A 10,455-nucleotide genomic window follows, 5' to 3' on the forward strand; every position below is an offset into this window, starting at 1 on the left:
GTTCATTTTTTTTCTGATTTTAATATTATACTAGTGTTACATGAGTTCTTGATTTTATCATTCTCTGTATAAACTAATTGGTAATTATGTTTGTTACGATCAAAATGTATTAGGTAGAAGAATTACTTTCTATTTCAAAATATTTTGTATAACATCATCTTACATCTTTGATTGTTATCAGTTTTAGTTTCATGACATTTTTTTATAAATTATCATTGAAACAAATAGATATGTTGTTCTACATCATTACAAGATATTGACTAAGCATGATTGTAAGTTAGCATAATGATAGTTTAATATTTATTGGTTACTTTAATTTTTTTTTGTGGAATTAATTATTTTTACACAGTATATCCCGTATTAATTTGCTAAGTTAATACCTGAGTCAGGAGGATCAGAAAATTGGAAGCTTGTTGTTGAGGAATCAAAGATTGCTACAAGCTTTGAAATGAATGTTTTGAAATGTAAAGGCAAAGAACGAGAATACAAAATTGGTCCTAAATGAAAAGATTTTGTGGAAATGCACAAACTTAAAACCGGAGATTCATGTGTGTTTGGGATGGTTTCGAAAGATTGATCAGCTGATTCGAGTTTCTGTAACTAAGATGTAGTACTTTAGTTGGTTTAAAACTTTTTTATGTTACTTTTGGATATGTAGTACATTTTGAAACTTAGGCTTTTCATGCTCTGAAATTTAAAATATGTGTAGTGGGTGAATTTGTTACTTAATCTATGTAATCTTTTGAAACACGAAATTATCCTAATTGATCTCTGTGACAATTGTATCAAGCTTAAAATAAAAACTCGAGGAAAAAAATTTAGATACCTTCACATGAAGAGGAAAAGTTATTCGCTTTCTATAACTTCAAAAGCATGGTGAGGATTTGTTTAATATATGTCACAAGTAGAATATTTTTTATGGCTCCTGTGGATAAGCGAAATAATCCAATTTATATGGATTTTTATGAATCTCACTATGTTAAAGATATTATTGGGATATCTTTGTTAAAAGTTATCCAAAATAAGTTAGGGTTAAACTACTTTGATGCATTGGATGATGTTGTTTCTAGTATAGAGGATAATGGGATGCAAGAGAATATGAATAGGTTAGAATTTACAGTTTTTTTAATTATTGTTATATTTGTACATGTTATACTTCAATTATTGTATTTATTAACATATTTAGTTTCAAATATGTCTAAAATTCATTATATAATATCACGTTGCTATTCGCTTCTTCGGTTGTTTATTTTTTTAATTATTTTTGAATTTTTTCTCTTTTTTTTATTAATTGCACCTGTAGTCCTGGTGTACAAAGAATTGTCAAGAACAATTCAAAAGCAAGCACTGTCCAGAATAGATCAACGACAAAAAAAGAGAGGGTATGTTCATTTTTTTTTCTGATTTTAATATTATACTAGTGATACATGAGTTCTTGATTATATCATTCTCTGTATAAACTAATTGGTAGTTAAGTTTGTTACAATCAAAATGTATTAGGTAGAAGAATTACTTTCTATTTCAGAATATTTTGTATAACATCATCTTACATCTTTGATTATTATCATTTTTGTTTGATGACATTTTTTTATATATTATCATTGAAACAAATAGATATGTTGTTCTACATCATTGCAAGATATTGACTAAGCATGATGTCAAGGCTGATCGAGTTGTAAGTTTGCATAATGATAGTTTAATATTTATTGGTTACTTTAATTTTTTTGTCGAATTAATTTTTATTACATAGTATATCCTGTATCAATTTGCTAAGTTACTTCTTGAATCAGGAGGATCAGAAAATTGGAAATTTGTTGTTGAGAAATCAAAGATGGCTACAAGCTTTGAAATGAATGTTTTGAAAAGTAAAGGCAAAGATTGAAAATACAAAATTTGTCCTAAATGAAAAGATTTTGTGAAAATGCACAAATTTTAAACCAGAGATTCATGAGTGTTTGGGATGGTTTCGAAAGATTGATTAGCTGATTCGAGTTTCTGTAACTAAGAAATAGTACTTTAGGTTGTTTAAACTTTTTTATGTTACTTTTGGATATGTATTACATTCTGAAACTTAGGCTTTTCATGCTCTGAAATTTAAAATATGTGTAGTGGGTGGATTTGTTACTTAATCTATGTAATCTTTTGAAACATAAAATTGTCCTAATTGATCTCTGTGACAATTGTATCAAGCTTAAAATAAAAACTCGAGGAAAAAAAAATCTAGATACTTTCACATAAGGTAGAGAAGTTATTTAATTGCTATAACTTCAAAACCATGGTGAGGATTTGTTTAATGTAGGTCACAAGTGGAATATTTTTTTTGGCTCATGTGAATAAGCGAAATAATCTAATCTATATGAATTTTTATGAATCTCACTATGTTAAAGTTATTATTAGGATATCTTTTGTCAAAAGTTATCCAGGATAAGTTAGGGTTAAACTACTTTGATGCATTGGATGATGTTGTTTCTAGTATAAAGGATAATGGGATACATGAGAATATGAATAGGTTAGAATTTACAGTTTTTTAATTATTGTTAATTTTGTACATGTTATACTTCAATTATTGTATTTATTAATATATTTATTTTCAAATATGTCTATAATTCATTGTATAATATCACGTTGCTATTTGCTTCTTCGGTTGTTTGTTTTTTTTTTATAATTATTTTTGAGTTTTTTCGTTTTTTTTATTAATTGCACATGTAGTCCTGGTGTGTAAAGAATTATCAAGAACAATTCAAAAGCAAGCACTGTCCAGAATATATCAACGACAAAAAAGAGAGGGTATGTTTATTTTTTTTCTGATTTTAATATTATACTAGTGATACATGAGTTCTTGATTTTATCATTCTATGTATAAACTAATTGGGAGTTAAGTTTGTTACAATCAAAATGTATTAGGTAGAAGAATTAATTTCTATTTCAGAATATTTTGTATAACATCATCTTACATCTTTAATTGTTATCATTTTTAGTTTGATGACATTTTTTTATAAATTATCATTGAAACAAATAGATATGTTGTTCTACATCATTGCAAGATATTGACTAAGCATGATGTCAAGGATGATCGAGTTGTAAGTTAGCATAATGATAGTTTCATATTTATTGGTTACTTTAATTTTTTTGTGGAATTAATTTTTTTTACACAGTATATCCCGTATCAGTTTGCTAAGTTATTACTTGAGTCAGTAGGATCAGATAATTGGAAGTTTGTTGCTCAGGAATCAAAGATTGCTACAAGCTTTGAAATGAATATTTTGAAAAGTAAAGGCAAAGAACGAGAATACAAAATTGGTCCTAAATGAAAAGATTTTGTGAAAATGCACAAACTTAAAACCAGAGATTCATGTGTGTTTGGGATGGTTTCGAAATATTGATCAGCTGATTCGAATTTCTGTAACTAAGAAGTAGTACTTTAGTTGGTTTAAAACTTTTTTTATGTTACTTTTGGATATGTATTATATTTTGAAACTTAGGCCTTTTATGTTCTGAAATTTAAAATATGTGTAGTGGGTGAATTTGTTACTTAATCTATGTAATCTTTTGAAACATGAAATTGTACTAATTGATCTCTGTGACAATTGTATCAAGCTTAAAATAAAAACTCACAGAAAAAAATTTAGATACCTTCACATGAGGTGGAGAAGTTATTTGCTTTCTATAACTTCAAAAGCATGGTGAGGATTCGTTTAATGTATGTAACAAGTGGAAATTTTTTATGGCTCCTGTGGATAAGCGAAATAATCCAATCTATATGGATTTTTATGAATCTCACTATGTTAAAGATATTATTGGGATATCTTTGTTAAAAGTTATCCAGGATAAGTTAGGGTTAAACTACTTTGATGTATTGGATGATGTTGTTTCTAGTATAGAGGATAATGGGATGCATGAGAATATGAATAGGTTAAAATTTACAGTTTTTTTAATTATTGATAATTTTGTACATGTTATACTTCAATTATTGTATTTATTAACATATTTATTTTCAAATATATTTATAATTCATTTTATAATATCACGTTGCTATTTGCTTCTTCGGTTATTTGTTCTTTTTCAATTATTTTTGAACTTTTTTGTTTTTTTTTATTAATTGCACCTGTAGTCTTGGTGTACAAAGAATTGTCAAGAACAATTCAAAGGCTAGCACTGTCCAGAATAGATCAGCAATAAAAAAGAGGGGATATGTTCATTTTTTTTTCTGATTTTAATATTATACTAGTGTTACATGAGTTCTTAATTTTATCATTCTCTATATAAACTAATTGGTAATTAAGTTTGTTACAATCAAAATGTATTAGGGAGAAGATTTACTTTCTATTTCAGAATAGATTGTATAACATCATCTTACATCTTTGATTGTTATTATTTTTAGTTTGATGATATTTTTTTTATAAATTATCATTGAAATAAATAGATATGTTGTTCTACATCATTGCAAGATATTGACTAAGCATGATGTCAAGGCTGATCGAGTTGTAAGTTAGCATAATGATAGTTTCATATTTATTGGTTATTATAATTTTTTTGTGGAATTAATTTTTTTTACACAGTATATCCCGTATTAATTTCTAAGTTACTACCTGAGTCAGTAGGATCAGAAAATTCGAAGCTTGTTGTTGAGGAATCAAAGATTACTACAAGCTTTGAAATGAATGTTTTGAAAAGTAAAGGCAAAGAACGAGAATACAAAATTGGTCTTAAATGAAAAGATTTTGTGAAAATGCACAAACTTAAAACCAAAGATTCATGTGTGTTTGTGATGGTTTCGAAAGATTTATTAGCTGATTCGAGTTTCTGTAACTAAGAAGTAGTACTTTAGTTGGTTTGAAACTATTTTATTTTACTTTTGGATATGTATTACATTTTGAAACTTAGGCTTTTCATGTTCTGAAATTTAAAATATGTGTAGTGGGTGAATTTGTTACTTAATCTATGTAATCTTTTGAAATATGAAATTGTCCTAATTGATCTCTGTGACAATTGTATCAAGCTTAAAATAAAAACTCGAGGAAAAAAATCTAGATACCTTCACATGAGGTAGAGAAGTTATTTAATTTCTATAACTTCAAAAGCATGGTGAGGATTTGTTTAATGTATGTCACAAGTGGAATATTTTTTATGGCTCCTGTGGATAAGCGAAATAATCCAATCTATATGGATTTTTATGAATCTCACTATGTTAAAGGTATTATTGGGATATCTTTGTTAAAAGTTATCCAGGATAAGTTAGGGTTAAACTACTTTAATGCATTGGATGATGTTTCTAGTATAGAGGATAATGGGATGCATGAAAATATGAATAGGTTAGAATTTACAGTTTTTTTAATTATTGTTAATTTTATACATGTTATACTTCAATTATTGTATTTATTAACATATTTATTTTCAAATATGTCTATAATTCATTTTATAATATCTCGTTGCTATTTGCTTCTTCGGTTGTTTGTTTTCTTTTCAATTATTTTTGAATTTTTTGCTTTTTTTTTTATTAATTGCACCTGTAGTCCTGGTGTACAAAGAATTGTCAAGAACAATTTAAAAGCAAGCACTGTCCAGAATAGATCAACGACAAAAAAGAGAGGATATGTTAATTTTTTTCTGATTTTAATATTATACTAGTGTTACATGAGTTCTTGATTTTATCATTCTCTGTATAAACTAATTGATAGTTAAGTTTGTTACAATCAAAATGTATTAGGAAGAAGAATTACTTTCTATTTCAGAATATTTTGTATAACATCATCTTACATCTTTGATTGTTATCATTTTTAGTTTGATGACATTTACTTATAAATTATTATTGAAAAAATAGATACGCTGTTCTACATCATTACGAGATATTGACTAAGCATGATGTCAAGGCTGATCGAGTTGTAAATTTGCATTATGATAGTTTCATATTTATTGGTTACTTTAATTTTTTTTGTGAATTTAATTTTTTTTACAAAGTATATCCCGTATCAATTTGCTAAGTTACTACCTGAGTCTGGAGGATCAGAAAACTGGAAGCTTGTTGAGGTATCAAAGATTGCTACAAGCTTTGAAATGAATGTTTTGAAAAGTAAAGGCAAAGAACGAGAAAACAAAATTGGTCCTAAATGAAAAGATTTTATGAAAATGCACAAACTTAAAACCAGAGATTCATGTGTGTTTGGGATGGTTTCGAAAGATTGATCAGCTGATTCGAGTTTCTGTAACTAAGAAGTAGTAATTTAGTTGGTTTGAAACTTTTTTATGTTACTTTTGGATATGTATTACATTTTGAAACTTAGGCTTTTCATGCTCTGAAATTTAAAATATGTGTAGTGGGTGAATTTGTTACTTAATCTATGTAATCTTTTGAAATATGAAATTGTCCTAATTGATCTCTGTGACATTTGTATCAAGCTTAAAATAAAAACTTGAGGAAAAAATTTAGATACCTTCACATGAAGTGGAAAAGTTATTCGCTTTCTATAACTTCAAAAGCATGGTGAGGATTTGTTTAATATATGTCACAAGTAGAATATTTTTTATGGCTCCTGTGGATAAGCGAAATAATCCAATTTATATGGATTTTTATGAATCTCACTATGTTAAAGATATTATTGGGATATCTTTGTTAAAAGTTATCCAAGATAAGTTAGGGTTAAACTACTTTGATGCATTGCATGATGTTGTTTCTAGTATAGAGGATAATGGGATGCATGAGAATATGAATAGGTTAGAATTTATAGTTTTTTTAATTATTGTTAATTTTGTACATGTTATACTTCAATTATTGTATTTATTAACATATTTAGTTTCAAATATGTCTAAAATTCATTGTATAATATCACGTTGCTATTCGCTTCTTCGGTTGTTTGTTTTTTAATTATTTTTGAATTTTTTCTCTTTTTTTTATTAATTGCACCTGTAGTCCTGGTGTACAAAGAATTGTCAAGAACAATTTCAAAAGCAAGCACTGTCCAGAATAGATCAACGACAAAAAAGAGAGGGTATGTTCATTTTTCTTCTGATTTTAATATTATACTAGTGATACATGAGTTCTTGATTTTATCATTTTCTGTATAAACTAATTGGTAGTTAAGTTTGTTACAATCAAAATGTATTAGGTAGAAGAATTAATTTCTATTTCAGAATATTTTGTATAACATCATCTTACATCTCTAATTGTTATCATTTTTAGTTTGATGACATTTTTTTATAAATTATCATTGAAACAAATAGATATGTTGTTCTACATCATTGCAAGATATTAACTAAGCATGATGTCAAGGCTGATTGAGTTGTAAGTTAGCATAATGATAGTTTCATATTTATTGGTTACTTTAATTTTTTTTGTGGAATTAATTTTTTTTTTACACAGTATATCCTGTATCAATTTGCTAAGTTACTACTTGAGTCAGTAGGATCAGAAAATTGGAAGTTTGTTGTTGAGGAGTCAAAGATTGCTACAAGCTTTGAAATGAATGTTTTGAAAAGTAAAGGCAAAGAACGAGAATACAAAATTGTTCCTAAATGAAAAGATTTTGTGAAAATGCACAAACTTAAAACTAGAGATTCATGTGTGTTTGGGATGGTTTCAAAATATTGATCAGCTGATTCGAATTTCTGTAACTAAGAAGCAGTACTTTAGTTGGTTTAAAACTTTTTTATGTCACTTTTGGATATGTATTACATTTTAAAACTTAGGCTTTTCATGCTCTGAAATTTAAAATATGTGTAGTAGGTGAATTTGTTACTTAATCTATGTAATCTTTTGAAACACGAAATTGTACTAATTGATCTCTGTGACAATTGTATCAAGCTTAAAATAAAAACTCGAGGAAAAAAATATAGATACCTTCACATGAGGTGGAGAAGTTATTTGCTTTCTATAACTTTAAAAGCATGGTGAGGATTCGTTTAATGTATGTGATGTGTTTGGAAAACTCTAAACTAATATTTGTGATGACTAAATATTATTAAAAATAATTAATTACAAAATTATTCATCTGATTTTCATTTAACATATATTGATTAAATAATTTTGTTGCAGGTGCTACCTTTGGGCCGAAAATGAAAATCTGGTGCAATCCCAATATGTTTATAAATGCTCAGGTTTGATATTAATTTATTATGATCATTGTGGTTGAGACAATGTTGTGTTTTAAATTGGGCCCGAATGAGTTTGGTTGCTCTAAGCCCAAGTGTGTCACATGCTTTTCCATTTGATCATTGTTTGATCAAAATTTCATCAGGAAAGCAAATCTTATTGTTGGGCCAGAGATTAAATGTTGTTGCTACCAAGCCCAATTTTAACTTTGATGAATGTCTCTCATGCTTGTTTGGTCCGAAACCAAAATGAGAAAGAAAGCAAAGTTACTTCATGTTTCCAACGGATTCCGTTTATCATTATGGGATGGATCTCAAAATCTAATATGCTAGCATTGGAAAGATAAATGTGAGAGAGAGAAATTGATTTGATGGGTTCACTAGCCTTACACGCTACCTTATGCAAGGAAGTTGAACTTTAATTTTACTTTATCATTACCCATTAGCTAGTGTTTAAATTTCTCTCTCATCTCTCTCATCTTTGCTTCCTGTTTCGGTCTTTACACAGCAAACCATGGAAGCTCTTGCAACATATCAAGATGAAGCTATGAGCAAGCTAAAGACCATCGAACTAATGATGGCAAGAAAACATAACAAAAGAAAAGTATGCCATGGCTAAGATCTGCATCACTCTTGGTAAGATTCTGTTATGATATCTTGGCTTCTTCATACCGAAAATGGTTGATGAAGATTCGGCCAGCAAGAGGAGATTCTTGGAGGCATGGCTTGTCTTTGGTTCTGCTCAACCACCACAGGAAGTAGCTAGAGTGGCGAAGTGATGGAAGAGGCAGAGATTAAAGCAGATGAAGTCATCATCATCATGAAGCATCAAGGGCCAGAAATCCATCTTGGAGAGCAATCCAAGGATGGAGAGCTCGGATTGATGAAGAGTGATGACCAAGGAAGGACTAGAGGTAATTGCATGTTGGTTATTGCATGGTTATCTCTTCTCTCTCTGTGTAGCCGAACCGGTTTCTTGAAGGAAGAAGAAGTTGGCTTGGGTTTTTGGCTTCAAGTGTGGAGGCTTCTCTCTTCTATAAAAAGGGGGAACAGCCACTGGTTGGACCAAGGAGTTAGAAGTAAGCAGTGAGAGTACAAGGCAGAGGATTCTCAGAGCTACCTAAGCTTACAGATTTTCTTCTCCTTCAATATATTCTGTTTAGTATTTTTCTGTTTAATTTTGTCATGTCTTGAGTCTCATGGAAAAAAAGGCAAACAGTGAGGTTTGTATGAAAAAGTCATAGAGCGGAAAAAGGCAGAGAGTGCAAAATTAAAAGAAAAAGCCATAGATGTCTTAGAGTTCCTTTGTACGTCTATGTTGTGTTTCATGATTCTGTGGGAATCTCCTTGTAAGTTGGGTTAGCACTTTACAGTTTGTAATCAGATTGATTATAGTAAAATTCCATCATGTTTGTGATGAAGACTGGATGTAGGCTGCACTGTACTTAGCAGCTGAACCAGGATATATCTGGGTGTAATTTTCTTCCCTTCTCTACTCCATTTCTGTTTCTACTGCACAGGAGCTAAAACCAAAAATATCTCGTGCCAAGTGACGAGACAAAAAGAAAAGTCTCGTGGCTAGGGATGAGACAAAAGAAAAAGTCTCATGTGAAGTGATGAGCAAAAAAAAAAGCAGAAAAGTCTCCTCTAAGTCCAGCAAGTGTTAGCAAGCAAAAAGGGGGCTAAGATTCAACCCCCCTTCTCTTAGCCACTGAAACCATCAATTGGTATCAGAGCTTGGTCTCAAAAAGATCAAGCTTTGCAGCTTGGAGAAAAGATCCTTATGGCAGAAAACAGTGGCGCAAATGTGGTGTCCTATAATCTGACTGAAGGTCAATCGAGCAACAGACCTCCTCTTTTCAATGGGAAAAATTATACCTATTGGAAGGAGAGGATGAAGATATTTGTGCAAGCAGTAGATTACAGATTTTGGAAGATCATCTTAGAAGGCCCTCAATTTCCAACTAACACAAGTGCTGAAGGAATAGTCTCTCTCAAACCAGAAGCAAGCTGGACCGAGGAAGATAGGAAGAAGGTGGAGTTAAATGCCAAGGCAGTAAACCTGCTCAACTGTGCTATCAGCTTCGAGGAGTACCGACAGGTATCACGATGCACAACGGCAAAGGAAATCTGGGACAAGCTACAAATCACTCATGAAGGAACCACCATTGTAAAGAAGACTCGGATAGACATGTTAAACAGAGAATATGAAATGTTTACAATGAAGGAAGGAGAGTCCATTGATGAACTGTTCGAACGGTTCAATGCCATCATTGTTGGCTTAGATGCTCTGGGAATTACACATTCTGAATCTGTGCTAGTGAGGAGAGTGCTGAGATGTCTCACAAAAGAGTGGGAAACAAAAGCCTT

This window comes from Arachis ipaensis, chromosome B06 (genome assembly GCF_000816755.2).
Source record: "Arachis ipaensis cultivar K30076 chromosome B06, Araip1.1, whole genome shotgun sequence".
In the NCBI taxonomy this organism is placed as follows: Eukaryota; Viridiplantae; Streptophyta; class Magnoliopsida; order Fabales; family Fabaceae; genus Arachis; species Arachis ipaensis.